The sequence below is a fragment of the Dermacentor silvarum genome, unplaced genomic scaffold (genome assembly GCF_013339745.2).
Source record: "Dermacentor silvarum isolate Dsil-2018 unplaced genomic scaffold, BIME_Dsil_1.4 Seq365, whole genome shotgun sequence".
Taxonomy (NCBI): Eukaryota; Metazoa; Arthropoda; class Arachnida; order Ixodida; family Ixodidae; genus Dermacentor; species Dermacentor silvarum.
Genome location: NW_023606119.1, coordinates 98,600 through 124,286, shown reverse-complemented (window position 1 = coordinate 124,286; position 25,687 = coordinate 98,600). Strand labels below are relative to the sequence as shown.

General features: G+C 50.3%; 1 pseudogene; it reads left to right on the top strand.

Annotated features, from left to right (window-relative positions):
• The window catches only part of LOC119434993 (DNA-binding protein P3A2-like), a 157,478-nt pseudogene that overhangs the window by 52,012 nt on the left and 79,779 nt on the right, over positions 1 to 25,687 (top strand).

Here is a 25,687-nt window from a genome sequence, read left to right as displayed (position 1 = left end):
CTGTGCATGAGTACACCTGACTAGTGAGCACTAAGGCAGACGCAAGCAGGTCACAGAGCTTGATCGTGCACTGGAACACAGTAGAAAATGACATACAGTCATTATCCAATTTTTCGGGCTCCCTAGAGGCCGCGAAAATGTCCGAAAAATTGGGTTGTCCGAAAAAAATAATGCGTGCCTTTTACTGTCCCCAAGGGCTCAAGTCTTTCCACAGGCACGTCTGAAATAGCTCTAAAGGCCTGCCAATACACTTATTAGGCGTATCGGTGCTCGTACTGTGATAGGAGATGGCGGGTGCACGCATGTATAATTAAAGGAAACATAATGTGTGCCGCAACAGTTGTCCCTTCCTGCTCCCCAGTGAACCATTAATGTACCATAGATGTCCATAGAACATCATGTTTGAGACATTGCACACATCCTATAGATATCTATATTTCTTCAAACAACATTACAAATATGTATCATGGATAATCTAAGTCCCACCCAGATCACGTTGCTGTAACGTTGAAAGGATGTCGCAGCTGGACATAAGTAACCTCTAATAGATGTTCTTTTTGGGGATGCAGGAGGTCCATAGAACATCTAGTGGATCTTTCCTGCTGACACTATAATGAGCTGTATACCTGCGAGTGCCACAGCAGATGTACTGTTGAGTACAAATGAAATGCGAACAGCAGAGTGTGTGGCCGAAGCGTAACTAAAAGCACAGTGTGTGGCGTCGGCCAGCGATGATTGTACACATGCATGTGGTTTCGATGCGGAGTGCGGGGCTGCTTGTCCTAGTACGTATTACGTCACCTGTATTTTGTTTGAAGCTTGTATTCTCACCCCGCGATTGCAGTGCCATTCCTATCTATGATTACTTTTAAGTTTGATACAATGTTCGTGCTGTGTAATGCATTTACGAAACTAGGTGAAGTGTAGTGAATTTAAGGTGGCTAGCACTGTTGCGCATCCAATGCAATACATTTTTCGTGCTATTCAAATTACGATTAGACACTGGCAGCTTTGATGGTGGTAACAAAAGAAAAGCAATGCACGTTAGCAAGCTGGGTGCATGCCAGCTATATCACACTACAGATGTAGCGATGGTGCTAGTCACCATAACACTGTACTGCCAGGTGGGTATGGCACTGCCGAGGAGAGATGAGAAAACAACTTTCGGACAACATAGGTGACGTTTATCGCAATAGGGCGAGCAGCGCTGCACTCTTCCTCGAGAACTACATCCCCACGCACGTGCACAACGACTGGCTAACGACATGCACAGCATACCTTTAGTTATGCTTCGGCCACACACTCCGCTGTTCGCATTTAATTTGTCCTCGATGGTACATCTGCTGAGGCACACTAATGGCATAGTTACCCCCATTGTCGGCATGTAGCTGGTGACTTTGCTTGAAATGTTTTGTTAACGTGTAAACGTGTGAATGTGAAAATGTAAATTGCAACACTTATTAAGGTGAAATCCTTAGATGGCTCAATGGTCGAAAAATCCAATGTCCAGCGTTGCAGCACCAAAATTCAATGGCACCAAAATTGGGGATTGAACCTTCGACCTTTGGTGTTAATTAGGTCAAAGCAAATTAAGGCATAGTTCATTAAGATAGAGTTAATTGAGGCACTCTAACCCACGACCTTTGTTGGGAGTCGAAACCACTTGGAGATGTGGGCGAACCGGCCACCATCTCTAAATTATCTCAAAGTTGGATTCCAACTCACATGGTGAAGGCAGAGTCGAACCCACTACCTTGGGTGTTCATTAGAGCGAAGTTACTTAAGGCAAGTTAATTACGGCAGAGTTAATTAAGACACTCGAACCCTCAACCTTTGGTGGGAGTCGAACACATGACTTTTGGTGTTAATTAAGACAAAGTTAATTAAGATACAATTAAGGCACTCAAACCCTCGACCTTTGGTGGAGTAGAGCCCGCAACCATTGGTGTTAATTATGATGAAGTTAATTAAGGCACAGGTAATTAAGGCACTCGAGCCCACAACTTTGGTTGGAGAAAACAATAGAAGTAACAATGCATGCGAATGAGAATGACAAATAATTTAATTAATGCTTCGTGAGTGCACAGGCTTCTGACTTCATCCTTTTCAGTGTTCGCTAAAGTGACTGTCAACTTTTATATATAGTTCTAGCTCTCATCAAAATGCAAAAACTGTGCTAACAAAACCGCAAATCCGCATTTTGATCATTATGCATCATTATAAACTTCGTTATAAAATGGCTTGTCTCACAATCCCAGTTAACGTTGTGCCTGAAAAACAGAGAAAAGAGAGGCTTATTTCCATGTTTGCACAAGCCAGGGATGTCGACATATTAGATACATTAGATGGTTCACTTTCTACTTTTGTGTCGCGTATGACTCGGGCAACATATCTGTCGACAGCCTGTGGTGTTTTTTCAAAGATACGGTCTAACAATGCATGAACAATTTGTCCCTGGAAGCGAAGACAGCGACGTAGTACGAATCCTTGGATGAAAAGAAATTGCTCGAGGAAAGTAAAAAAAGCAAGTAGCAGCACCGGCGACACCCTCTGCTCATAGTGCCGATAATTTATCTGAACTGCGAACTCCGCTAAAACACGACATCGAGAGGGCAAAGGACTATTATCAAAGTGTGTCTTTAAAACGTTTTTTTCTACATCCCCGGAAAAATTCTGGCGCACCTATCTCCAAAGGAAAAAAATTATATCACGAGCCTCCTAATTAACGGTACGGCTAGAACTGATAAGAAGGAAATGGCTGATGCGCTTAACAATTACTTCTGCTCGGTGTTCACTAACGATGATGGTCTCGTTCCACATTTTACGACGCTTGAAGAAGTACCACCCATTGATGACATCACTATCAGTGAGAGGGAATACTATCAATTTTGCTTAAACTAGACGTCAAAAAGTCATCTGGGATAGACGGAATCCCTAACGCTTTCCTACACCGATATGCTGAGTGGTGCGCAAAATTCTTATGATTAATATTTAGGAAATCACTGTCACACGCCGAAATTCCCAGTGATTGGAAGTGCGCCAGAATAACCCCAATACCCAAAAACGGTGATCCATCCATTGTTACCTCTTATAGGCCAATTTCTCTTCTCTGCACTTGTGCCAAAGTATGAGAACACATCATTTTCAAACACATTTCCAACTTTATTGAAGATAACAAAATAATCGATAGTCGCCAGCATGGTTTCCGACGAGGAGTGTCTACGAAAACGCAACTAGTAGAGAGCATTCACAACATTGCCGCAGCGTTGGATAAATCTGGTCAGGTGGCATCATATTCCTTGACTTCGAGAAAGCTTTTGGCCGTGTATCGCATCCTAAACTTCTTTTGAAACTAAGACAACTACTTAAGAACGATTCTCTCATTGCATGGATCGCAGCATACTTGTCTTTAAAGCAGCAATCAGTGTCCATCGACGATGTCAGTACAGATTCTGCCTCCGTTCATTCAGGTATCCCCCAAGGTTCTGTTCTTGGACCGTTATTCTTTTTGATCTTCATAAACGACATTTCTCAAGACATACCGGTAAAGATCCGTTATTGCAGACGATTGCATCCTATACAACGAAATCCACAGTACTAACGACCAGGTTTCTCTTAAGGGGGGACGCGGCTTTCGCATCGCGAAAAATGGCTAAAAAATCGATTTTTTGAAAATCAAATTTTCAGTTTCTATAACTCTTATTCTATCTGATTCCGAAATATCATCACTGAAAACCAAGTAGAAGTGCTCTAAAAAAATTGTTGTATCAGCCAAGGTGCCGAAAAATTTCGCGGAAATCGCGAAAGAACGGCGTTTTTCAAGCCACGATATCTCCGGAACGGCGCAGCCGAGCGCCGCCATCTTGGTCTCGTTGGAAAGCGCATTTCTCGTCTTCAAATTTGCCGCTTCAGCTATCTCCTCCATACAGAAACGAGCACACAAAAAGCCAATGATTGAAGGTCTTGCGGAGCCACCGATTGGCCGCGCCCGCCATGTGACTCCAGCGCGGTTCGCCATTGGTCCGGTGCTCGCTCCGTGACGGCGTCGTCTGCTCCGCTTGTTGCGGTCTCCTCGCGAGCTCCGGACAGTTTCCGTAATCTCGACGAGGTGTTTAAAGCGGGCGCTATGTGGACATCGCAGTAGCGTGGCCGATCCAGCTTTTTGTGAACGTCTCAGACCCGCGGCTAGGCATTCCGAGCATCGGCGACGCGGACTTCACGACCAAGCTTCGGGCACGGAATCCTCGGACACGAGGCTAAGCCTTTCGCGCGTAGGCGCCTAGCTCCGACTTGGCGATCAAGCACATCGCGCGCGGACTTCTCGATCCTTGCCTAAGCATTTCGTGCATTGGCGCCTCCGACTGCGCAACTAAGCACATCGAGCGTCGACTCCTCGAGCCCGCGGCTACGCATTTCGCGCGTCGGCACATCGCTCATCGAGAGTCGACACCTCGGACCCGCGGCCAGGCATTTCGCGCGTCGGCACCTCGGACTGCGCGGCTAATCTAATCGAGCGTCGACTCCTCGAGCCCGCGGCTAGGCATTTCGCGTGTCGGCACATCGCTCATCGAGTGTCGACTCCTCGGACCCGCGGCTAGGCACTTCGCGCATCGGCACCTCGAGCGTCGACTCCTCGAGCCGCGGCCAGATTTCGCGCGTCGGCACCTCGGACTGCGCGATTGAGCTCACCGAGCGTCTATTCTTTGGACCCGCGACCAGGCATTTCGCACATCGGCACCTCAGACCCGCGACTTAGCACATCGCGCGCCGACTATTACCATTGCCACGATATCTCGTACCAATACCTATCATACCACCCCTTCATAAAAAGAAGCTCATCATGAGCTCTGTTCACTAGGCCACTTGAGCTGGCACAGACACCTGGCTGCAGAAGTGAGGATCATACAAAAGTACAGGCTGGAAAGCACCTAGCAGCTGCATTGCTGCCTATCAGTGGCTCTCCTAACATCCATAGCCATTGTCAATGGAAGATGATCCAAAAATTCTGTAACATGGTCAATTCTACCAAAAGAAAACAATGCCTCACTGACTGTACTAGAGACTGCTATCAATGAGGCAGTCTGCAGGTACAACACTAGAACTACTGTATATTTATGCCACATAGTTCTGCACCTCACTTGGTTTGAAACCCAGGCACCACGCTCTTTGTAGAGCACCAGTAAAGAATGCCATATGTGATGAATGAAAGAAAACGACGCCGACGACGACGAAGTGTGCAGCGCTCTTTCGCGGGTGGACCATGCATGTGAGCGATCTCGCCAAATCAGCGATGGCCCAGTGGTATTCTGAAGATGCGTCGTGCCACGATTGGGCTTACTATGGCGAGCGCGTGGCGAAATGCTTCGTGGCGAGAGACGCGCTAGTCAGCGGGAGACGCAAGACAGCAGGCGACGTGTCGGACGCCGACAATCAAGGCTCAAGGAACGCGGCCGTCCCTGGAGCTGCCGCCCGACCGTTGCCCTTGGCCAAGGCGTTCGCCAGCACGAGTAATGCAGCTCGGAGCGTGGCGTGGCCTGCTGTAATACCACTTGCCGCGAGCATTGCGGATCGCGGGCAAGGCGTCTCCTTGGCCAGCTGTTCGGCGGAGCATCGTTCGTGGCCTGGCCACATTTACGCCGAGCACTGCGGCTCGAGCGCAAGCTGTCCGCTGGGCAGGCTGACCGTTCCTGCGCGTGCATTGCGGCTCGGATGCAGGCTGGCTGCTGAGCGGTCGTCTCCAGTTCGTCAAGAGCCATCTTCTCCTCACCGTCCTACAGCGACGCGTGTCCGACGTCGTGACGTCATCGCCCCTCATTCCCACAACCTGTCCACATACTGTGAGCTGTTACATCTTTCGAACTGTTTGGACTCCCACCAGCTTTAGCTCTTTTAGCGTGTTATGTGTGTCATGTGCGTAACGTTCGGTCCGGGTGTACTTTGCCTTTGTGATAAATGTAGTTTGCATTTTGCATCCCGAGTCAGACTGGCTTTTCCTGCGTCCTTTTCCTCATCGCGCGGCACGACAGACGAGTGTGACGAACGTCCCCTTTCGTAATTTTTTTTACACCATACAAACATGAAAAACACAGAACAAAGGCACAGCAGACCAGAGGCCACATGTCCAAGAAGCCCCACATCACAAAACACATCAAAGATTACAAATTTGGTGCGTTTTAGAGACCTGAAGAGAAGGGGAAACTTTGAGAGCCGTTTTCTCAAAACTGTTTTTTCGCCTTTCTGCTCAGTTTCTGGAGCTGATTACTTCGTTACCGTTTGGCCTATTTTAATTGTTTTTTTTTTTGTCACGTTCCTTGGACTACAGTGCAGGTCGAGACAGTCTCGCATTTTTATCTTGACTTTTTATAAATTTATGGTGTGGCTATTCGTTCACTCCGAAAGTGTGCTTGGTGCGAAGGTAACTTCAAAAATGACTATCTAAAAAATTTGTGTTGCGAAAAAAAAAAAGTAAGACTGTCACGACCTCCAGCACGCATTGAGGTATGCCTTCATTACTCAACGAGCCTTCCATCATGTTTTTTAAGCTCCCCAGGCCCTCCAGAAAGTTCAAGAGAGAAAAATTCTGCTCAATAAAATGTTCTCAAGGTATCACTCTGAAACTTTTATGGAAGTATCAGGGAAACATTCTAAACATTTGTGCCAATTTTCATCAAAATCCATGAAGAAATTGGGAAGTTGATTTTCAAAGCCACGTCCCCCTTAACAGAGCCTTATCCCAGATTACAAAATGGCACTTTGTGGCAGATGCAAATAAACCACAGCAAAACGGTAGCAATGACACTTACACGTAAGATGAATCCACTCACTTTCACTTATAGTATCAGCGGTACAAATCTGTCTGTAGTTTCAAGTTACAAATATCTAGGGGTGGTTATTACATCTGATCTTCGTTGGAATGATCACGTCACCTACATACACCAGAAAGCCATGAGACAACTAGGCTACTTACGGCGAACACTTCCCAAAGCTTCGAGCGATGCAAAACGTTTGGCCTATAAAACGTATATAAGGCCAACACTCGAATATGCTGCGGCAGTATGGGATCCGCACACAAATAGAAATATAAGGAAACTAGAAAATATACAGTGAAAGGCAGCAAGGTTTATTTTTAATTCGTACAGCAGCAAAATGTCGCCAACTGCTCTGTTAATTTCTGCAAATCTGGAATCCCTACAAAGACGACGCTATCGCGAAAGGCTAAAGACATTCTACATGATATACCATGATAACCTTGGAATCGACAAAAGCACGTACTTGAAACCTCTTACACAGCGTCCAACTCGTTCTTTCCACTCAAAAAAAGTTAGCAAAATTTCTTGCAAAACTAACACTTACATGAATTCTTCTTCCCCGTACCATCCGCGATTGGAATCTTTTGCCCAAAGAAGTAATCGAGAGCTCTTCTGTTGCCGCCTTCACTGCCGCACTTGAAGATGTGAAATGATAGTGTTTTATCGTCAATGGCCTAGCAACGTTCCATGAAAGCGTCGCACTTACCTCTTGCTTTTCTTTATTTGATGTTTTTCCAGTTATGTTTTTTGATACTACGCACCACGTTGACATGTCGAGCGCATGTAACCAAATACTTTTTTTTTTTTTTTTTCATATTGCCAAGTTTTGAGCAACGCTCTGTCTAATGCGTCCCCACGCATGTTCACATATGAACTATGCCATCTGAAATGTATTATTGTATTCAGTGCCGTACTTGACACACAATCGCATTTCCCCAGTTCCGTTTGCTTGTATGTACGCTCTTTTGTTGTTCGGGTGCATTTGTACCGAAAACTGTAACCCACTCCTGCCTGGAATTCAGGCTAGCAGTACTCAATAAATAAATAAATAAATAAATAAATAAAATAAAAAAAATTACAAATCCTGCAATGGATAAATGAAAAATAGTGAGTTCAGTAAGCACTAGGTAAAGCACACCAGTGAAACTCACAATGTCATACCAATGTTACTTTTTATTTATACAACTATAAAGCTTTATTACAAAAATGATCGGCCCCAGCCACGTAGGCTGGGGGCCGTAGTAGGCACAGTGCCACAATTATGACTAGTAGGCACAGTGCCACAATTATAATTAAAAAGAATAAAACTGATTAGTAGGAGGTAATATCACATACTAATTAATGACCAAAAGTGCATGGCCTGCTTGCCAGCACCTGCTTCTGGGGCCACCGGATTCAAGATAGAAAGCCAGTACTTTCTAGCTGCATTGAAAAATATATGGTAAAATAAATTCCACGCAAGCAGAATCCAGAGATGGAATGTTCATCTTGATAGGCAACTTGGTCAGGCAGCTTCGCAGATCACAAAAGTGCCAATAACGTAATGCTGCCAGAGACTTAGAGATAGGCATTGCAAATGAGAAATACAGTTAAACTTGGATATAACGAAATTGACAAATGGCCGAAAAACTTCGTTATAAAGAGGATTTCGTTATATGCAGGTTCGGCACGAAAATTCGAAAAAGAAACGCTTACCGTATTTACTCGATTCTAACTCGCTCTCAGTTGTAATGCGCACCGTTTTCCGTTTTCGTCGAAGCACTCATCCTTGGAATGTCACACCAGGTACCGGATGCGTGGGCGCGTGTCGTTTCGCACAAGCGCGAGGCATCGGAAACGAAGAGCGAGCATCACGATGGCGTCGTAGCATCCTATACCGTTACAGTAGAACCCCGCTGTTACGTTCCGGGGGCTGCGTTTACCCGGCTGTTACGTCGTTTTCAGCCGGTCCCGGCACAGCCCCCATAGAACCCAATGCACTGGTAACCCTGCAGTTGCGTCGCAACTGTGGGACCGTTCCGGCATAATACGTTGCAAACTCCCCCGCGCCGGCCCGAGCAGCCATTTTGACTTTTCATGTCGCGTGGCTTGGTGGCTTGACGATGGCACTGGCCACCCAAAGTGCCGGGGGCGACAACTATGACGTATTTTCGGTTTCCGTCAGCAAAAGTATGGCCCTTGAGATCCGTATTTGCTATATAAAGATGGAGTCCATGACGCGTTGTGGCCCTAAAATTGGTTTTGGCTCATAGATGTTCCGTATAAAGTCCAAGGGCGATAACGCAGTCGCCGCGCTCCGTATGCTGTATGTGCAAGTGAAATCGTGCGAGGGGAGCCGACGACCGCTCTAAATCTCGCGCGCACAAGAAAAGCAGGGAGGAAGCGCGCCTTCCTCCGTTGCGCTTGAGGCACGGCGAAGGAGCGTGGGGGGAGGGATAGCGGGGCGGCGTTGTACTGTACTCTGGCATCAACCAGATGCGCGGCGGGGCGCGGCCGTATCTTGAAAGCGATTTGCGTTGGGGCAGAAGTGTAGGTGCGTCGGCGGCTTGTAGCTTTGTGCGTGCTGTGTGTTCTCGGCGCTCAGTTTGCGTTGAAGCAATAGACAGCAGCACGAAGTGACCGTGCGTCGCGTCGGCAACATCAACTGGAAAAGGAGAGAGTGCCAGCTGCAGGATCAGGTTTAAAAGAAGGGGGGGGAAAGGTCACGCCCGCGGCGGCAAGATAGCCGGTTCGAGGAATGCAGGCCCGCCTCGCACACGCACGCACGCACACGGGCGCTCGCTTCGCATTCCGTCGTGGTGGAGAAGGTGCTTCCGGTTGCTGCTCGCGCAAAAATGACAAAATCTGGGGCGAAGTCTCTAGGTTGTCGGAGGGGAAAATTCTTATATTGAGGGGGTCGCCGCTGCCACTTCGTTACGTAAAGGTCTCAAGTACATGTGCTTCTATGGAGTAACGGTGGGGAATAGAAAAACTTTGTTATATCCAGGAATTCGTTATATGGAGGTTCGTTATAAGCAGATTTAACTGTATCCCTGACACTTGAAGAGGAACGCCGGAAAACAAGCGATACAAACATGTGCGAAAATTAACCATCAAAACATTGCTTCCAGAACATTCCCATAAGCGCTCCGCAAGGCGAAAAACGTACCACAAATAGCAGTCAGAAGCACAGCTCTAAATTCAGCACGCAACTGTACAGTTCTGCCTAGTATATACGTACTTGGGCCATGGTCCAACCGCAAAAAGTCGAAAAGACACAAATAATGCACACGCTGCCCGTGCCCGGAACATTGCTGCAGACTTGCATCAAAGCGCGTGTTGCTGAATTGATATCAGTGGCGATGCGAAGTCAAAGCTATTGCGAGTTCAAGCTTCTTTTTTTTTTTTTTTTAGGGGCGAAGCTCCTTACGCCATGGGTCAGTCTCTCCTCCGTCGTAGCCACCTCGTCTAGTTCGTGAAGTGATCACTAGATGACGTTGGTGGCGCTCGCTCCATAGAGATACATGGTAAGGCTAGTGTGACGGCATATCACTAGATGGCGCTAGCGCAGCATAGTTGACGCATTAAAATACGAGATGGCGCTCGCTCTCTCCATTCAGATGTATGGAGCGCAGAGTGTGATGAGCGATCACTAGATCCTTGGATGGAGGCGATCGTTCAGATGTTTCGATGCAGTGCGATGGGAGACTGCTAGGGGTGAGAGCTATAAAATGCACTCGCTCTTGGCGCACTTCCTCTTTCGCTCGGAGTCTGCGCCATATGGAAGACAAGGCGGCGGAGCGGAGGGCACGGAAAGCGGCTGCAGCGCGCGCTCGTAGACAGAACCCAGGGGTGAGAACTGGCGTAGCCGAAGCTGCACGGAGGCGCCGAGAAAACGGATCTCGACGTTCGAGCCCGCGAAGCAGAAGGCGCACGGCGACGCCGAGAAGCGGATCCAGAAACTGTGAGAGCCCGAGAAGCGGCGAGGAAACGCACATACAGGCGGGCGGATCCTGAGGCTGAGCGAGCGTGGAAAGCTGCTGCCAAGCGCCTCAAGCGAGCTCTGCCCGAAGGCGCAGACGCGCGTTTCAAGCGCGACTTTCAGACAACAGTTTCGGCCACAGCTGCAATCTCTGCGACAGATTGTGGTTTGCCGACAACCTCGTCACGGTATCGGCCATCAGGAACGAGCAGGCTCGGGGCAATGCCATCGCCGTTCTCCAGCGGAGCTTCGCCCACTCATCCTCATTCACCCCGTGGATATGCTGTGACATTTTTTATAAACTGTCGTAATACATCAGCAAGTTAAAGGTTACGTATTTTGAACAGTGTACTAATAGATATAACTGAAAAATAAAGCATCTTTGTATGAGAAAGAAAGTGACGTAAACGAGACCGAAAGCATAGCGAAAAAATGGCTTTTGCGCGGTGTCTGGTAGCAACGTTACTATACCTCCAGCAGTGCGTGCAAAGGTCGTGCTAAATTGCAAAATAATTAATTAAATGCATTAGAGACAATTTGCTTGTATTTCTGTGGCATAGTGTGTGCATCTATATCATAACGCACAATGTACGATCAATGCACGAGAGCTTTGAATGTGCAAGAGATGTCCAAATCATAAGGACATTTTGATGACCTTGACTGCCACGTACTAGTCGAACATACTATAGATGAACTGGACGTTGTTAAATGTCTTGAATATTTGGTCTTTTGTGGTAAATCCAATGGATATTTGTGGTTCACTGGGTCTCTCACTATAAAACTTCACGCAGGCTTCACCGCGAAACACTGCCATATTGAGGCGAAACTGACTTTTGCGAACCGGCATTATGCAACTTATTGTGCTTTCCGAGCTTCAAAGCCATTGGTGAGGATGAAAACGGATGAAGCCATTGCTGACAGCGGCAAATTGTAATGAAAAACACAGCAAACGTCTAAGTAGCCAGGCCTAGCGTTCTGTGTGCGAGAGCGTCGGTTCAAGGCAGTGAGATAATCAATATCGCGGTGGTTGTGGCTTCGATCAATGCCGTTTTGGACCTGCGTTTCGGACTGCAAAAAGAAAGAAAAAATAGTGCCGTCCTCTGGAGCAATTTGTCAGCCAAGGAAGAATGGGCATGGCCTCTGAGACTTGAGGATGGTGTGAGCCTCCCAATCTTGGAGGCTATAGAGTGGGCCACTGAAAGCAAAGCCAGTGGAAAATCCAACATGGGGGCCTCCAGATCGCGTAGCGCGACTCAGAACGAGTGATTTAGTCTGGAAAATCGACCTTTGGGGTCTCAATTCGTCCAAAAAATCGGTGCGAAAGTGCATTAGCTCAGTTGTAACAATGACGGTGCATTTTGAAGTTTGGATAACTAGAAAGTCTGCATTTTTGGAGTCGAGCACCCGCGCGACTACTTTAGCGGCGGTTATCGATTCTGTGAACTTTGTCCACTGCTTTGTTAATGCAGCGGGGGTGACATTTATATTGTCACGCTGCACGGCGCAGCCGAAGAAAGAGGCAGTAGAAGGGTGTGCGAGGAGCTGGCTGCTGCCTGTTGGGCTTGGATTACCGTCCTGTCCCTTGCGCTACGCTAACCATCCTCATTCTTGTAAATAAATCGATCCCATCCGTTACAATTTGGGGGAAGGTGCTGGGTACATCACACTGGACGACCGAGCTCCACTACCCCTTCGACGCAGCAAGCAGTTGGCCGGGCTACCACCGGGAGACGTCGACATGAGCGATTCGGACGGAGGCGACGTTCGGAGGAAATTGTGGCAGGAAACATTCGCCCGCGGCAAGCCGGTTACTGGACCTCATCGAGAAGCACACACATTCTCAGGCAAAGCGAATGAGGACGTCGAGGACTGGTTGAGACACTACAGAGGGTGAGCCGCCACAATGAATGGAGCGCGGCTGTGCAGCTCTCTAACGTTGTCTTTTCCTTGCGGGAACTGCCTTCATGTGGTTCGGCAATAATGAGGGCTCGCTCACAACTTCAGACAGCTTCGTCGAAAAAATAAAAGAATGCTTTGGCGATTCGCTTTCGAAAAAGAAAAGGGCTGAGCAGACACTTTCACGACGGGCGCAGTTACCGGGAGAGATGTGTACGCACCTATATTGAAGAAATCCTGAAGCTTTGCGGAATTGTGAACGCAAACATGTCGGACGAGGACAAGGTCGGACACCTACTCAAAGGAATTGCCGAAGATGTGTACAACTTTTGATCTCTAAAGAAGACTTACTACTCCGTCCGGCTTAAGGCGTCACTGTCGTACGTTCGAAGCTCTGAAGACACGCCGCATTCTTCCGAAGTGTCGACGTATCTGCCTCTAATGACCTGGCTGCTTTGGTACGGCAAGTTATTAGAGATGAACTGGCTCATTTTCAAGGCCCAGATGCCAACTGTGTGTGCCACCAATGCTCCGTTGATGAGCGCTACTTGGAGGCACCGGCGGCCTGGCCGCGACCTGCCTGCGGTGACCGCCCCGTTTCCGACAACGCCCATGCCCAGAGCACCATGATCCAGCCACAAGCAACGAGTTTTGAACGGTGACATGACACACAACCTCGACGTGGGTCATCTCCCGTCTACAATACGCCTTGGAGGTTTGTACCCAACATCAATGAAACTCGCAGCCCACCTTGTGTGCCACAGCTGCGGGGCTCAGGGACACATCGCGAGGTATTGCCGCCGTCGCCCACAGCGTGCTCCGCTAAATCGCGCGTATGCGCCTCGCATGCAAGAAGCTACATCCTGGCAACCATTTGTCCCTTTCCGCGAGCCTCGTCGAGACTACGCGTACATGCCAAGGAATGACTCCCCGTGTCCGACCGCAGCCTCACTCCTCCGCCGACTCGGACACGTCGATCGCCATCTCCATGTCGCCGCTCGCCTATGCCGCCCCAGCTGGGAAACTAGCTGGTGCGACCGATGGAGGTGGTCGCGGGACGGTCACTTTTTAAAATGCCTCCGTCTGTCGTCATGGTGAAGAACAAAGTGTGTGTTGTGTCGATGGTGTTAATACTGGTGCTTCTGTGTCTGGGATGTCTTGCATTCAAGAATTGCCTTGGACCGAAACTGATGTTTGCTTGGGATGGAAATACCACGTTTCGCGGAGTTGGCGGTGAACTGTTACGTCCTGTGGGAGTATGTTCTGTTGTGATATCCGTTGGTGGAAAGGCATTTCGAACGGAATTTATTGTACTAGCACGCACCACGAATGACATAATTCTTGGTATTGACTTTTTACGGGAGTGTTGAGCAACATTAGACTGCAGGGCTTGTGAAATTTCACTCAGCAGCGATACCAGACCACCCGCGCTAGACGACGTTCCATCCGATCGTCAAGAAGTATTTTCCGTGTCCACTGATGTACTTTTGCCTGCGCAGACGGCAGTGCATCCCTGTGACCTCGTCACGCGTCCGTACTGGTTCCTGCTGTGGATTAATTAAAGCTGAATACGTCAACACTCTAAAGAAGAATGTACTTGTCCCTCGGTCGCTGATTGAAGTCAGAGAAGGTTGTGCTCATGTTTGGGCAGTGAATGTGTCCTCCGCGTCATTTGTTTTGCCTGCCGGACTGAAGGTAGCACGCTTTGAAGAAGATAGTGTTTTGAGCATTCGTGCGGTTGCTATTCCTATGGACGCAAGCTCGCCACTCAATGAACACTCTTCAAAATTTAGGAGCATGATAAATAAATCGCTCCCCTCTTCCCACCAACACGCGCTCCAAGAGCTCCTTGCCCGCTATGCGTCAGTGTTTGACTTTCTCAAGAGCATCTGCAGTCACCACCGCACTCCCGCGTACACCACTGCATCAATACTGGAACAGCATCGCCAATATGACAGAAACCATACCGCGTCTCTCCTGCCGAGCGCAAAGTGATCGCCGAGCAAGTTACAGACATGCTACAGAAAGGCGTCATCCAGGAGTCCAATAGTCCCTGGGCAGCTCCAGTCATATTGGTCAAGAAGAAAGACGATTCGTGGCGATTCTGCGTCGACTACAGACGCATAAACGCAGTAACAAAGAAGGATGTGTATCCTCTGCCACGTATAGATGACGCCATGACTGTTTACATTCTTCCTCGTACTTCTCCTCTGTCGATCTGCACTCGGGGCTACTGGCAAATACCGATGCACCCACCAGACAAGAAGACTGCCTTTGTAACGCCGGACGGACTGTTCGAGTTTAACGTAATGCCTTTCGGTATGTGCAATGCTCCGGCGACATTCGAGCGATTCATGGACACCATCCTGCGGGACTTCGATGGGAAATCTGCATGTGTTACCTGGACGACGTCATTTACGGCAAGACATTCCACAAGCACAACCAACGACTGGAAGTTGTGCTCGACTGCATACGAGCGATACTGATCCTAAACTTCAAAAAGGGCCACTTTGGCGAACGTCAAACGCTTGTTTTGGGTTTCCTCGTCGACAAAGAAGGCATCCGCCCAAACCCCCAGAAGCTTGCGGCAGTTCGTGGCTTCAAACAGCCGAAGACGGTGAAAGACCTCCGCAGCTTCCTGGGACTATGTTCGTACTTTCGCCGTTTCATTAAGGACTTTGCACGCCTAGCTCATCCGCTCACGTCACTCCTTCACAAGGACTCGCCGTTTAGATGGACTACTGAATGTGAGTCTGCATTCAGTCAACTAAAATTTCTGCTCACCTCAGCTCCAATTTTGAGCCACTTTGACCCAAAGGCCCCAACTGAGCTTCATACCGATGCTAGTGGTCTGGGTGTTGAAGCTGTACTCGTACAGATACATAGCGGATGCCAACAAGTCATCGCCTACGCAAGCCGTACTCTTACCAAGGCTGAGCGGAATTACACCGTAACAGAAATGGAATGCCTCGCGGTAGTCTTCGCCACCTACAAGTTTCGACCATACTTGTACGGCTGCCACTTCACGATTGTGACAGACCACCATTCTCTTTGCTGGTTGGTTGGAGTACGCGATCCATCTAGCCGATTAGCTCGGTGGTCATTACGGCTTCAGGAATACAAATTTTCTATCACTTAAAAGAGTGGACTTACAAGAGTGGTTGCTGTCACACCGATGCTGACTGTTTATCTCGCCTTCCGTCAGCAAGCATGCGAGATACGGACCATGACTTAGATGAATACCTCCTTGCCATCTCCGCAGAGTTTCCTGATGCCACCGCCTTCAAGCGTGAGCAACAGCATGACCCTTCTATTCAAGCTATTCTTGATGCCGCTCGGTCACCTGCACACGGCTCACCTTTCATTATTTTCGAAGATTTATGTATAAGAAGAATAATTCTGCTGAAGGCGCTCCACTTCTGCTCGTGGTTCCCCAGACGTTGAGGCCTATGATACTTCATGCCATGCACGATGACATCTGTCAGGCCACTTTGGCTTGCTCGGACACTTCACCGACTGCGCCAGCGTTTCTATTGGCCCAAGCTCTGGAAGACTGTGAAGCAGTACGTTTCCAGCTGTGCCATTTGCCAACGCCATAAGCAGTCAACGACGCCTCCTGCGGGTGCCTTGCAGCCAGTTAAACCGCCGACCCCCATTTGAAAAAGTTGGTGTCGACTTGCTAGGTCCCTTCCAAGTCTACTTCCGGTAGTCGCTGGATATTGTGTGTTGGACTATTTGACCCGGTACACTGAGACGGTGTCGCTCGCTTCGGCTACAGCACAGACGTTTCATCGTTCCTGCTGTACTCCGTCATTCTCCGCCATGGTACTCCACGCGTTGTGATTAGTGATCGTGGATGGCAGTTTACTGCGGATGTTGTTGAAGAACTACTACGTCTTGTGGATCTGATTACCGGCATTCGACCCCTTACCATGGGCAAACAAACGGACTCACTGAGCGCACGAATCGTACACTGACCAAACATGCTTGCCATGTATGTCTCCACCGATCACAAAAACTGGGATTCAATCTTACCATTGTTACGTACGCTTACAACATGCCAAGCACGAAGTCACTGGCTATGCGCCTTTCTTTCTTCTCTATGCTCGCAACCCCCAAAGCTTTATCGACACCATCCTTCCCTGGTCCCCACATGATGACTACTCATTAAGCCAGACTTGATGTCGTGCCCGAAGAAGCGCGTCGACTGGCCCGCCTCAGGACTCTCTCCTCTCAAGATCGTGCCAAGACTAGTTGTGACGCTCGACATGTGCTCGTCACATATGCTCCTGAGGACTTTGTTTGGCTTTGACACTTTTACGGCTAAAGGGGCTGTGCACGAAGTTCTCTCGATACGCTGGCCCATACGTTACACTGAAACGACTGAGTGACGTGACGTACGTCATCGCAAGCGTGACTTCTCACAACCGGCGGTCACGTAACACGCAAGTCGTGCACGTCGCCCGACTCAAACTGTACCACCATCGGGCTATGTAACTCGCTCGGCAAGCTTCGTCTGCCCGTGGAGAAATTGTCACGCTACACGGCGCAGCCGAAGATAGAGGAAGTAGAAGGGTGCGCGAGGAGCTGGCCACTGCTGTTGGGCTTGGATGATCATCCTGTCCCTTGCGATACACTAACCATCCATGATTCTTGTAAATAAATCCATCCCATCCGTTACAATATGCTACGTGCTGTGAGCCAGCTGGAGAACATGGTACTTGGGGCTGCGAAATACCACGCCAAGCAATCCCGCATCAGTGATTACTTCAAGTAATTTTCTCGAACGTGGAAAATAAAGGTAATTTCTCTTTGCGGCAAGTTCTGCTTTTTTTTTTCTTCATTTCGGTTAATTCGAAAATCCGCTTAATTCGAAGAAATTTTTGTGCAGCCTTCGAATTATTGAGGTTTTACTGTACTTATCGATTGGCTATCGCAAGGTATGGCCATGTATTTGGGCTGGGCTAAGCATTAAAAAGTCATCCCCAGCATTTCCCGGAATTTATTGATTATTGTCGATCATCGATTACCTATTGATTGGCTATCGAGTGGCTTCACAAGGTATTAGCCATGATTTGGCCTAGGCTATGCACTACCAAGTCATCCCAGCATTTTCCGGAATTTATTGATTGATTGAAGATTGATTAGCTATTGATTGGCTATTGATGACTGACTAAGCTTAAGAGTCCCAGTCATGCTTAGCTAGACTTATCTAGGCTCAGCTCGCTAGTTCACAGGGGTATGTGCCATTGTGTTAGACCCGTTCTGCACTGCCACTAGGATTGGCCCACATTTTCTGTTTACGGCAGACAGATTACGCTCGGCATAAACAGCTCTGCTGTTAAAAACAGTGTTGCCTTGAATAATTCTCAAGGGGTCGCGTGTTACCATGTGCAAAGTCACATGTATGTAGGCGCACTTGCTGATATACGTCTTGGAGCATGGCAAGGAGGAGGGCAAATGGCGTTTGGTTTGAAATTTCGGCTCTCTCCGCGGCGCATAGCAATGTAATTCTCAGCACACATGATCGTGAGCATGCATTGTATGCACTGCACTTGTCAGCTCAAGATGGCCAGACCTGGTGAGGGGCCCTTTAAAGGCCAACTGCAAAGAAATTTTCGACCGCGTGAGAAGCCAAGTTTCAGATAATTTACTCGTACAGAAGCCTCTGTACAAAATTTTACACATGAAGTGCGTGTGGGTTTACTATATGCATATGCGTTTTGAGGTCATATGCGTTTTGGGGTCATATGCATTTTTCGAGGAAAAGAAACAACTCATGACTTCTGTTACTCCTTAAATTCAACCACGATATTATCAGTTCAGGAGCACAAACATCTTGGCATTTATTTCACACCTGTTCTTTCTTGGAGCCGTCACATTGATCACATCACAACTAAAGCATGCTGCCTTCTAGGTTTCTGCGCAGAAATGCAAAAAAGTTGTCACTGGAGACAAAGGTATCATTGTACAAATCAAATGTTCAATCTGTTCTGGATTATGCGTGTGCTGTGGGATCCGTGGTCGGCACGTGACATAAACAGTTAGAAAGAATTCAAAGCATAGCCGTTCATTTTGTTTGTTCAAATTATGCCAGGAATTTCAGTGTTTCAAGAGCAAAAGAAAGCCTCAGTTGGGAATCACTGCAGCAACGCAGGAAATATCCAAGATTGAAATTTTTTCACAACATATTCCACTCTCGAACAGGTATAGACCCGGGAAATTTTTCCAAGCCTGATTACGTTTCTGAATGGCTGGACCATGAAAATAAGGTTAAGAAATAGCGTGCAAAACTGAAGTGTTTAAAATGTCATTTTTCCCAGAACCATAAGCCAATGGAACAAGTTTCCATCCAATGTCGCAACGATTTTTTCAAATGATGTATTTTCAAACTCTATACGACCACTGAAGTAAGATAGGTTTTTGTGTGTATGTGCGAGTATGAAAGTGTTCTGAGTACATGTTTTGTTTTGCCTGCTTTATTGGTTGGTTCTTTGTTTCCTTCTCACCCCGCTGTAATGCCTACGGGCGCTGTGGGTATTGTGAAAAAATAAATAAATAGAATCACAAAACGCTCGCAAAAATGAATGTTTTATACCGAAGCTGAAAAACAATGCCACCATTACCAGTCGCTGGAAATTACATACGACTTAGACTGTAGAGGACCATGTCTGCTTCCCTTGCTGGTATCATTCTTGTGTGTCAGCAAACAGTGTACTAGCCATAGAGTTAGTATAGCTGCTTCGTGTGCTGCGCCCTGGGGCCGGGTGCACACGTGATGCTCTTTTAATTGCGAAGCGTTCCGTCTCTGTTCAGAGACGAAGAGTGTATTGGGGGACTAAGCTAAAGGCACGGATATAGAGTGTGGAGACCTTAAATATAGTTAGGCTAAACGGAAAGGCGCGGCGCAGTTATGCTACGTTTGCGTACATTGGACACTCTACAGTCTAGCGCTCGGTGCAGTCAGCTGTGACGGCGGCATTCGGCATGTTTTTTGCGCGGCTGGTGCAGGCATAGAAACATTCTCTCAACAACAGAGCCTGGCCTAGAGTGCACCGCTTGGTAGCTTGGCTGACGGGCAGCATGCTGACCTACAATTTGGGTTCACTGAAGCGAGCGTGCGTGCCGAGTTTGTGCCTTCGACAAACAAAGCGCTCGCTGATCACTTTGTTGCTGCGGGCAAGGTTAACATGCAGAAATACAACAATCTTTCAGCGATCTTAGCCTCACCGCCATGACTTATCCGACTTCACGGACCGCTGCCTGGTATGCTGGAAACACCATACTGTAGAGGGCGCGAGTGCTAAGCCGATTATGAGGCGCCCTCTATAGGATGTAGCATATAAGGCTGTGCTGTGAATAAACGGGGGCACTTCTGCTGGGGGACTCGGAGCGTGTGTCTTTACTCCGCGGCCCTCGGCTTCAGCCTGCCTCCTCGGCCGCTCGGCTCGAACCCTCCCACCACATGGTTCAGAAGTGGGGTGCTGGTTCCCGCGAATTGCATGGCTAACAAAGACGCTCCAGTTCCTGCTCTCGCTGCCGCCAGTCTCCGGAGTCCCGCTCCGTTCCCCTTCGACGATGTCGGCGAGTGGCTGCCCTGTTACGGCAATTTGAGGACTATGCCTTCGCCACCGGCATGCACGCAGCCCCGGACGAGACGAGGGTTAGGACTCTCCTCTACTGTATGGGCCCCGTGCACGCATTGTCCTCAGTTCTCTCATGTCCGATGAAGAAGCGTACAAGTCCTACGCGGAAGTCACCCGGCGGCTCACAAGCTACTTCGTGCACCCCGTAAACGAGGTGTACGAGAGCTCTCGGTTCCACAAGCGGACGCAAGAGCCCAGGCGAAACCGTCGACAGTTCTTCACGGCCCTTCGGAACATGGTACGCAAGTGTAACTACCCGTCACCTGCCGTTGAAGAGCGTCTTGTTCGCGACCGTTTCGTCGTGGGTTTGGCGGATTCTCGCCTTTCAGACAAGCTGTGCCGCACTCCGAGCCTTTCCCTGGCGACGCACTCGTGCAAGCTCGTCAGCACGAAGACGCCGAACGCGAAAGACAACGCCTGTCCCTCACCGCTGGGCAACCGCTTACGGCAGCTCACGTGGACGCGGCGACTTCGCGTAAACCCGCGCAGCGTGCACGCGGACGACGCAATAGACGGGACTCTGGCACTTTGCTGACTTTGCGTCACGTGACCGACCCGACGGTTCGCACTCGAGCAACAGAGCTGGCGAGGCTTTGAAATGCGGCCTAGGCCTAAGTAGGCAATGCGGATTTTGCGGTCACGAGTTTCACCGACGTCTGACTGTCCAGCGGCCAAAGCGGTCTGTAACCACTGCAAGAAGCGAGGCCACTCGCGGCGGTATGTCGCTCAGGGAAGCGCCTCGGATCCGTCGAGCTCCACTGTCCGTCGGCGGTGGCCCGCAACGGGCGGTACGTTGAGGTGCGTGTCAACGGGAACCCTCTCGTCTTCAAAGTGGACTCGGAGCCGACGTCTCGGTGGTTCCGCGCACATTTCCCGGCTGCCCAGCCGTCCTCGATAAGCCGCGAGGCGAAGAACTTTTCGGACCGGGAAACAAGCCCTGAAGCTTCTCGGCACCTTCGACGCGGCGCTGTCTTGGAGAGGCAGGCAAGTCAACGAGCGCCTCTACGTCGTTGCGGGACAAGAGCAGCCACTTCTCGGCTATCCCGCTATCGTTGCCCTTGGGGTCGTCAAGTTTGTCGGCGCCGTCGCACCAGCTCTGCCGGACGCACCACCTCGTGAAGTCCTCCCCTTTTCACCGGCCTGGGCACGTTTCCGGAAGAGTACACGATACGTATCAAGCCTGACGCGGTACCGTATGCCCTCAGCACAGCCGGCGTATCCCGATACCGCTACGAGACGTAGTCAAAAAGGAGCTCGACAAGATGGAGCAGGAGGGCGTGATCCGGTGCGTCGACGAACCGACGGACTGGTGCGCGGGACTTGTCGTCGTCCCGAAGCCAGCGGGGGTTACCGCCTGTGCGTTGATTTGACCAAACTCAACCAAGTCGTTCTGCGTGAACGCCACGTACTCCCGACCGTCGACCAAACCCTCGGACTTCTCGTGACGCACGCGTTTTCTCGAAGTTGGACGCAACTTCAGGCTTCCACCAAGTACGCCTGGCGCGCGACTCCCAGAAGTACACGACTTTCATCACTCCGTTTGGCAGGTATTGCTACTGCCGCCTCCCATTCGGCATAACATCGGCCCCGGAATACTTCCAGCGATGTCTCGCCTGCTGGAAGGGTTGGCTGGTGTTGTTAACCTTATGGACGACATCCTTGTGTTTGGCCGCACCACAGAAGAACACGACCAACGCCTGCAGCAGCAGTCCTGGTCGCCTCCAACAAGCGGGGGTCACCCTCAACGCTGCCAAGTGCACTTTCGGCGTGTCCAGCGTGCGGTTCCTTGGCGTTGTCGTCGGTGCAATGGCATCACTCCGGATCCAGAGAAAGTGGCCGCCATTCAGCGCATGCCAGCTCCTCAGGACGTTCATGGTGTCCAACGTTTTCTCGGTATGCTCAACCATGTCGGTCGCTTCCTCCCGGGCCTCTCTCAAACGACTGCGCCAATCAGAAGTCTCCTGAACAAGCTTGCAGCCTGGACATGGGGACCAGCGCAGGCTTCAGCATTTGAAAAGCTCAAGAGCATGCTGTCGTCGGACATCTGCCTCGCAAGGTACAACCCTGCACTGTTGACGACAGTCTCCGCAGATGCCAGTTCCTTCGGGTTGGGTGCTGTCCTCCTTCAAGACCAGCCATCAGGGGAGCGCCGACCAGTTGCATACGCCTCTCGAGCGCTGACTGAAACGGAACGGAGGTACAGCCAGATCGAAAAGGAGGCACTGGCTGCCACCTGGGCCATCAACCGATTCGACGAGTTTCTTCGGGGTCTTCGTTTCACCCTCGAGACCGACCATAAGCCGTTAGTACAGCTCCTAGGAACCGCGGATCTCGATCTCATGCCACACGAATCCAGCGCTTCCGCATCCGCCTTCTCCAGTACCAGTTTGATGTCAAGTACGTTCCTGGGAAACAGCTGGCCACCGCAGATGCACTCTCAAGGGACCCAGTCGTCCAGCTGCCAGCGACTCCAGCTGTTGACAAGGTGGAGCTGTACGTTCAAGAAGCACTCCGTGCTATCCCTCCTACATTTGCAGTCCTCCTCGACGACTTCCGAGCTCACCAGGCTGCAGATGGGGAGTGCGCGCAGCTCAAGTTGTACTGTGAGCAAGGTGGCCTAGGAAAGAGAATCTGCCTCTCAGCATGGCTCAGTTCTGGGCTCATCGGCCGAGTTCAGTATTGGTGACGGCCTTCTCCTCTGCGGTGGACGCCTGCTGGTGCCCGCTTCTCTGCGGAAGCACGTCCTCTCCTCATCCATGACGGACACCTCGGAGTGAACCGTTGCCGCGCCATCGCCAGGGGAGCGTCTGGTGGCCGACCATGGGGAGTCAGATCAAGACAATGGTGGAGAACTGTCCCAACTGTGCTACCACGCGGGTCCAGCGAGCAGAGCCACTGCTGCCTACCGTGACGCCTAGCCGTCCCTGGGAGCGAGTCGGGGTGGACATTTCATCACGAAGAAGCCGACTACCTTCTCCTCGTAGATTACTACTCGAGGTACCCTGAAGTGCTGTCCCTTCGCTCGACGACGTCTACAGCGGTGATCTCCATCATCAAAAGTGTCTTCGCAAGGCATGGGATCCCAGAGACCCTCGTCAGCGATAATGGGCCTCAATTTCGTCGGCAGAATTCCGCGTCTTCGCCCAGAGCTACGGATTCTCCCACGTCACCAGCAGTCCCAGGTACCCGCAGTCTAATGGGGAAGTCGAGCGTATGGTGCGGACGGTTAAGGAACTCTTCAAGAAGTCTCCGGACTGGCCTTTGGCCCTCTTGGCATACCGCAACGCACCTGGCGTGACCGGGTACAGCCTGCTCAGCTGCTCATGGGGCGCAGCCTCAGGACTCGCCTTCCGGTCCCCATGGCCGCGTTGCTTCCAGAACCACCTAACGCTGCCGACTTCCACCGGCGTGACACTACCCAACGACGTCGCCAGCGTCAAGATTTGACCGTCGACATGCTGCACAAGATTTGCGGCCCCTGGAGGAGGGAGAGAGAGTGTGGATTCGCGACACAGATTGTGCTGGCACTGTTCTTAGCCCAGCGCAGCGTCCACGCTCCTACGTGGTCCAGACGGATGCAGGTGCTCTCGTCCGCAACCGGAGACATCTGGTTCCGCAGCAGTCTCCGTCATCAGGTGGTCTAGACCTCGGCAGCTCCAGTCCACGGACACGAGGATCTGAAAGCCTGCACAGACTCCAACTCGCCCAGAGCCTGTGTGCAGCAGTCCAACTCCCAGGGCACTTACTCCTCTACCAGTTGCATCGCCACGGTTGCCCCGGCTACTCCCTCAAGACCGCCTGGGTCAGTTGTACGCACTCGGTCTGGACGTTGTGTTAGGCCGCCGGTGCGGCTGAACTTGTAGAACGTGCCATGAGACATTGTCATTACGTTGTATACCTGAGAGCAAGGGGTTGCTTTCTTACTTTCCCAAAAGGGGGGATGTAGAGGGCGCGAGTGCTAAGCCGATTATGAGGCGCCCTCTATAGGATGTAGCATATAAAGGCTGTGCTGTGAATAAACGGGGGCACTTCTGCTGGGGACTCGGAGCGTGTGTCTTTACTCCGCGGCCCTCGGGCTTCAGCCTGCCTCCTCGGCCGCCTCGGCTCGAACCCTCCCACCACACATACCATAGGTCGGCGCACTCATCACACTGACTCGCACTCATTTCAAAGGCGTGAGTGCCAGTGAGTGTGAATGAGTACCAGTGAGTGTGAGTGCGAGTGAGTGTGAGTGGAGGTGAGTGCCAGTGAGTGTGAGTGGAGGTGAGTGCCAGTGAGTGTGAGTGAGTACCAGTGAGTGTGAGTGCGAGTGAGTGTGAGTGGAGGTGAGTGCCAGTGAGTGCGAGTGGAAGTGAGTGCGAGTGCGCGTGAGTGCCAGTGATGCGAGTGCAGGTGAGTGCGAGTGCCAGTGAGTGCGAGTGCCAGTGAGTGCGAGTGGAAGTGAGTGCGAGTACGAGTGAGTGCCAGTGACTGTGAGTGGAAGTGAGGGTCAGTGAGTGTGAGTGGAAGTGAGTGAGAGTGAGTGCCAGGGAGTGTGAGTGCCGGTGAGTGTGAGTGCCGGTGGTGTGAGTGAGTGGAGGTGAGTGCCAGTGAGTGTGAGTGGAGGTGAGAGCCAATGAGTGTGAGTGGAGATGAGTGTAAACGTGACTGAGTGCTGTGTGAGTGGAGCTGAGTGTGAACGTGACTGAGTGCTGTGAGTGTGAATGTGGTGAGTGCTTCTGGGTGTATAGAGGTGAGTGGGTGCTTGTGATTAGAAGTGAGTGTGAACGTGGTGAGTGCTTGAACGATAAGCAGAGGTGATATCGGCTCACCTTGCTCGCGGAAAAATGGCGGCACGTTGTTTGTACAAGCTCACTCGCGGTGATCACTTATCGCGCTAGCAGATTGTGCACGCCAAGATAGAAACCACTCACTAAGGTTGTAATAATCCAAGGTTCAGGCATGAGTGAGACAATGTAATGAAATGAGCGGATATATATATTGCGATAGCAATATATGGACACTCCAAGCGAACTTCTGCCGTGGTCGTGGACGTCGTTGTGAGGTTCCGTATAAAGCCCAAACACGGTAAAATCGTCGCGGCGTGCCGGCGGTACACTTCGTGTGCGAGTGAAAGCTTGCGAGGGTCAGCCGACACAAAAGGCGGGGCAGAAGCGCGCTGCTTCTGTCGCGTGTCAGGCACTGGGGGAGGGGGGTGCGAGAGGGGAGGGGGGTCGTCTTGCTCAATAATTTGTATTTATTAAAACGTAACCTTCCTCTGCACCCCTTCCATTCTTGCAATGAGTTATTTTGTGTACGGAAACCAAACAATATTGGCGTGCTCCAGCACTGTTTGAACAAGCATGTTTTAGGCCAGCAAATATTATCTTCTTAAG